At 39.3% G+C, this 6607-nt stretch overlaps 1 long non-coding RNA gene across 1 annotated transcript; it reads left to right on the top strand.

Annotated features, from left to right (window-relative positions):
* The first annotated feature begins 2199 nt into the window (after window positions 1-2199).
* LOC116092388 lies at window positions 2200-4990 on the top strand. The gene is made up of 3 exons (XR_004119241.1): window positions 2200-2272; window positions 4450-4587; window positions 4889-4990. It is a non-coding gene; the product is annotated as an uncharacterized LOC116092388 (long non-coding RNA).
* Window positions 4991-6607: the final 1617 nt, after the last annotated feature.

Raw genomic sequence — 6607 nt, 5'->3', positions numbered from 1 at the left:
GGAGGGAACGACAATTAAAAACAAAAATACATACATACATACATACATACATACATACCAACATACATAATACATTACACACAAAGGATCATGAACACCTCATCATGTTGCACCACTCCAGAACTGCAAAGGCACATTTTGTGTCTCAGAACTATCTCAGCTCTGGAGAAATACACTCTAAGCTATCTCTGTCACAGTCTTGCTGCTCCTGGGTTAGGGAAAAATGACTGTCATCCTATAATGCCCATGAACAGAATCTCACTCAACTATGGCCCAAAGAAAACCTTCAGACAAAGGGAGGTGGGTGCCTGCAGCTGGCAGCTGATTGCTGCTTGTAGGAATGCTAAAGACCTGCACAGGCCACTTCCAGCAGCTGTGTAATGCTCACCCTACAGATTCACCCAGAAGCTTGCTTCACTGCTCAGTCCTTTACAGTTTATCAAGCACTGCTATGTAAATTGTCTTATTTTATCCTTATGAGGCCCTGGAGGGGTGGCTGAGTAAGGCTTACTAGTCATATGTTATAAAGGAGGAATCCTACTGTGCTCACACATGGTGAAGCAATGTAGGGGCTTTGGGGAAATCCTGGCTGCCTTCCCTGCATCCCAGCCCACCCCTCTCCTTCTGTACAGCTGTGCAGTTTGCTCTCCTTGTGGAATGGCTCCTGTTCTTAGGGATGGGCCTTGGTTGATTGTCACCAATGAAATCGTCATGTGCAAATAAACACATAGCCAGTGAATTGCATCAAAGTAAAACAGATGAGAGCATGCAAGGTGTCTTATTATTTCTATTTTCAGTTTTACATATCCATGAGAAAATATTTAGCTATGTAGATTTTAGGTTCCTTCATGTGTGTGTAAAGCAATCTGGCCTCACGATGACGTCAGTATCTTAGGAGGCATAAAGGACAGATGGATAAAGAAAACAGTACAAACTCCATAAAACTACAGTAAAACAAAATGAGCCAACAAGTGTTCCTTGACAGCTTTAGAATTTCAATATTGAGAAAATTTAGAGATTTAGACAGCAGCCTAGTGGGAAGAAAAAGCAGGGATTGAGTTTCACTTGGTTGAAGATTTTAAAGAAATACAACAGGTGAAGGACTAGTGGGCACAGAGAAGAAACTCTTTTGACACCCATTGGTGCTGCCGTGGGGGCATTTACGTACCTAGGGCAGGTTTGGAAGCTTCTTATTCCAGGCAGAGTTTATAATTGCAACTTATTTTTTTTTCCCTATAGGTTTCTTTCTTGCAAGCATCTGGCTGCTCATCTCCTGGAATAAGGGTTCAGAAGGAGTGTGAATCCTTCCAAATCCTTCCAATCCGACCCAGCCAAAGCAAAGAGGTAGGAAACCTGTCCACTTTGAATACTGGAAATAGCCACCATTGCCCCCCTACAGCATGGATAGACTCTAGCATGGGGGGGAACTTACTGCACCGGGGAAATCATGTTTATTCTACAAAACAGGGTGGGGTACAACTGTGAATGTCTTCACAGAGCCTAAATGTCCTGTAAAACTTACAGAAGGCTCTCCAGAGTAGATGGTTCTAAGAAGGGACAAGGGGTCCCACAGACTCCAGATGAGAGCTCTTTGTGAGAGTTACACTGTATCCGAGGTCCGTGTTTCACTCTGCATGGCTCCAAATCCTATTCAGGGGTGCTGCACATTTGTCTCCGAATGTATAGCCACAAAACAATGCACAGCACAAAGCTACTATCCTCAGTGCTCAACACCTGGCCATTTGGGTCAAGAAAGAACTGCGAGGCTGAAAAGAGCATTTTGAGTAGTTTTCCATAAGATGAATTTACTTTATTTTCTAATAATAGATAATCACATACACACTTGTGCATGTATGCGTGGACACAAAGACATGGACACACCCATGAACACACACACAATTTCCTACTTATGCAGAGAACATGGGAAATGAAAATTTTAGACCTTTTTCTGTGCATTTACATCAACACATTTAATTTTTTTGTTTGTTTGTTTTTTTCAAGACAGGGTTTCTCTGTGTAGCCTTGGCTGTCCTGGAACTCACTCTGTAGACCAGGCTGGCCTCGAACCAGAAATCCGCCTGTCTCTGCCTCCCAAGTGCTGGGATTAAAGGCATGCGCCACCACCACCCGGCAACACATTTAATTTTTAAGGGATTTTAAAAATAATGTTTAATTGTGTATGTCTATATTTATATGTATAGGTATGAGTACAGGTACCTGTGAAGGCCAGGAGGAGGTATCAGACCTACAAGAGTTAGAGTTACAGGCCATGGTGAGTAGTCCAACTAAGTGGATGCTAAGAACTGAACTTGAATCTTCAGCAAGAATCATATGATCTTTTAGGTTCTTTTATTTTTAATTGGCATATATAAATGTGTGTGTGTGTGTGTGTGTGTGTGTGTGTGTGTGTGTGTGTGTTTGCGTGCATGTGCGCGCACACTTGTGGAAAACAGAGGACAACCTCAGATTTCATCTTCAGAAACAGCATCCAGTCCCTCATTGGCCCGGAGCTCATCAGTTGGGTAGACTGGCTGGCCAGAAAGCACCACTGATCTTTGTGTCATTACTTCCTCAGTGTTCAGGAGTAAAAGAGTTCACCGCTATGTCCAGCATGTTTTTGGTGTGGGGGGCGTTCTGCCATCAGGCCTTGGTCCTCATGCTTGCACAGGAAACACTTTCCTAATAGACCTGTCTTCCCAGCCCTTAAGTACAGTTTAAATCTTTAGTTTACAAAACTGGTTATACTGTTAACAGTAATATGTGTATCTTCATGACTATCACATAATAGGTAAGTACTTTAGGTAAAATCCAAATAACTCTTAAATTAGAAATATTAAAACTAAAATAAGTCTCCTATTTGTAGAAACTTACATTTATTTCAAACGTTAAGCTTTTAGCCAAAATACTGATTCCTTTTGCTAGATCTTTGTAATATATTTCCTTCTTTCTTGCACTTCTATCTTTTTCTATCTAGCTCTCTGAATTAAACTCTGAATGGATGTGTTTCTCACACTTAGTCTTTATTAAGCTATGCCTAACCTTCTGTTTTAGCTACCTGTTAAGATTGTGCTTTCAAGCACCTCTTTATGTTACTAAGTTTTATTTCACACACCAATTCTGTTTCATCTTTGTATCTTCAATTGCATACATAGAATTTTTCAGTCCTGTCTATTGGGAGATGTCTAGATAATTTTTCAAATCTGTTTCTACTCCTCTTGCTCATTGTGGATCATTTCTCTTGAGTTTTGGCCTCTTCCAACTGCATTACAACATAGGGCATATTATATATTAATTAAATTTTCTCTAACATTCTGCAATAAATAATCTACAAATAGAACCCATGAGGTTATGCTTTCTCAAGCTATGTCATATTTTATTCTATCTAAAATCTAGATAAAAAATTCATTTTACCACTATATCAATTTTGTTTAATTAATTGATTATTGGAGCCTAACTTTTCACTTTTTACTTGTCCCAAGTTCTTGATAATGTAGGTATCAAAGCTCCATGTTCTGGAGACGAAAGGGTGGAGTTTCAGGTCTTCTGTTACAGTTTAAGTATTCATTTCTCCATTGAGTTTCTAACTTTCCTGCAGGTTAGGTTTCCCCACATTAAGTGAATATGACAGTGGTCTAGTATTTTTCTCTGTAATGGGGACATTTCTGATTATTTAGACCATATTATTAACAGAAACTAAGCTTTATATAGCTAAAGCTCTTAAATATTTCCTTTAAAAATAGATTATATTAATTGTACAAAATAACAGCTTTCATTATTACATATGAGGCTTTTGAAATTATAATTACATCATTTCTGCCCCCACTTTCTTCCCTTCAAATCCTTCCATGTACTCCTCCTTGCTGTTTTTGAATTCCTGATCGTTCTTTAAAAACTGTACATATAATGTTACTTTTGTGTATGTATGATTATTTAGTACTGGATAACCAATTGCTATCCTCTTCTCTGAGGAGGACTATTTCTCCCATGCTTATCATTCCTTAATTGCCTGTAGTTATTCGTCTAAGGCTGAGGGCTCCTAGCTTTCCTCCAATTCATATTAGCAGGTCCATTGGTGTCCTTCTTGCACAGGTAATGCTTAGGCAGCCATATTGGTGAGACTTTTTAGGTATAGCTTTAGACATTCCCAGGAGACAACCTCAAGAAAAACTTCCTGTTCCTCTCTCTCTTACAATCTTTCCACTCCTTCTTCCATAAAGACCCATTTTGTACTTCCTCCCTGGAGTATTTTTTAAACAAATGTTCAGAAGTGAGATTGTACATTTGAGAGATCTACTTTTAATGTTATACACAGAAATGATAAATACCATAGAATACTGAAGGGTGTGTCTTCTTTGTAGTATTTTCTAATTAAAGAATATAATAATGAGCATGAGATAGCTTTTAAATAATTTCTTAAATGGATTTAACTTGTTTCTCTCTTGTTTTAAGATTTCCCCCTTTATAGAACATCTGTTTCATCGTAAACTTTGGAAGTATAAATCCAAAATATCTGAACATGCCCATATAGGATTATGAGGAGCAGAGACTGTGTGAAAGCATCTACCTATATATTCTTACTTCTACAAGGTGAGGACCTAACACATAAATTCTGTTGTCCTAGCAGTCGCATGTATTCATGCTGAAGGCTGGATGGTGGAAACAGGAAGGGACTTCACAGGGATGGGGGCAGAAGCATATTTTTGTATGCGCTGTTATTTTTTAGTGTCTACTTCTCCTAGCTCTAAAACTGTCACTGAAGAGTAGCTTTGAACCAGCTGCAGAACTCTGAAAGGTCATAACCCAGGAGCAGGGCACTCTAGGAACGTGTGCATGGAAGATGCAGATGGGTAAACAAGCCGTAAAGTAGACTGTGGTTTCTCTTTTCTAGCATTTCACTAGAGTGCTGACTCCAGGCTATTACTCTGTGAAAGTGAAGTTTAAAAGAGCCAATCTGGAAGAAAAAAAAAAACCCTCTTGCTTGCTTTCCCCATAACTAATGAAACCCAGAAGTGTCCTGCAGTGAGGTGTGACAATCCGAGAGGCAGAGGGAAGATCACAGAGGTGAGAAGATTATCACCTCTCTTTTCATATCCCAAGGAGCATATGGGCCAGACAGAACATGCTCATGGATCTGGTCACCAGGATACCACGGATGCAGTGCCGCCTCCTCCTCTCCACACACGCTTTTCTAAGGCATCTTTGTTGTGAGCATGCACAAGTGATAATTATCTTGGAAACTGTGACCAGAACTATAGTATTTCTGAGGAACTCAGTGAATGTATCCAAGGGTAATGAGATGGAAAGATGGGGTGAATGTCTGGGTGTGCAGCTGTGGGTAGCAGACTAGGTGCGGCTTCTGTGAATGGAGGGAACTTATAGGCCTTCATATTTCATGTAAGTAAATGAAGTGGGTCTAGCAGCAGTACTGGAAAAAATAGCCGATCTCTAGGTACTGGAGGATTACCTTTTAAATCATGGAATCAGGATTGGCCTACTCTCTCTAAACATGTCCAGTGTCAAAGTTTACTCAGTCATCAGGCAGGGATAACTAGCTGTCTCTTCCACTTTTCCTTTTTCATAAACTGGAATGGGAGCTTCAGTCATGCATGCTAGGACCAAGGCATCAGGGTTGGTGGTACCACAGGCTAGAAATACCATGGACCTGCAGTATCATGAGGATTTACAATCAGGGATACCAAATTAGAATCCCATTTGGAGCAAAATATAGCCCCACCCCTCTAAAAATTATATATGATTATTCTGAGGGATCATTGCTTGATACTGAATTCTACTCTTGGTTTCTTGGCTACTACTGTGTCTGCTTTTAGCTTGGAAGTGTTTATTGGAATATTTGCATGTGTGTGTGCATGCTCCTAGTTTGCTCCCATTTTATTAGGTAGATACTTCTACATGAAGCATTTTAAATTGAAACCCATTTTCTGTGAATTCTGTAGACATTGCTTCCTGTCTTCTATCATCAGATTTCATAATACAAACTGTATCATGGACTACAAACAACAAAAGTGCCAAAGACAAGCAGACAACATGCATATGAAAAAGGATTCTCCCTTTTAAATGGCCACCAGACATCAACAAGAGCCACTTTTTCTATTGATAATGATTATAAAATGCCAGTGGCATTGGTGCATATGGAAGGAATGGCTGTTCTATGTAATGTAACGGTCTGGGAAGGTTGATATGAACTGTCTGAAGGACATGCTTGTAACATTCAATAGTAAAACCAGTTACTCCTACTGTTTTATGTGTGATTGTTTCATTGTTTCTCTAGCTATAAACACTGAAATCCTTCTGTTTATTCTTGGGAGCAAACAATTCCTGGAGACATATTTATGTGAAAACCTTTTAGTCTTCTTAGCACCTACTAGCCTGTTTCTTTTGGTTTTGTTACAGCACCAAGGAAACGGTTCTTTTATTATTTACTTGATTTCTTTTCTGTGTTCAATGCTTCCTATTCATTCATTATCGGATGGATGTTTGCTCTCCTTATCCATAGCCTGCATCTTTCACATTTTCTCTCATGTTTTTTCTTTGTTTGTCCTTTGCTTTATATTCTAAGGGATATTTAAATATACATCTTTGTTTTCTA

Source organism: Mastomys coucha, unplaced genomic scaffold (genome assembly GCF_008632895.1).
Source record: "Mastomys coucha isolate ucsf_1 unplaced genomic scaffold, UCSF_Mcou_1 pScaffold15, whole genome shotgun sequence".
In the NCBI taxonomy this organism is placed as follows: Eukaryota; Metazoa; Chordata; class Mammalia; order Rodentia; family Muridae; genus Mastomys; species Mastomys coucha.
The sequence above is the reverse complement of the archived record's forward strand: the minus strand, read 5'-3'. Positions and strand labels throughout refer to the sequence as shown.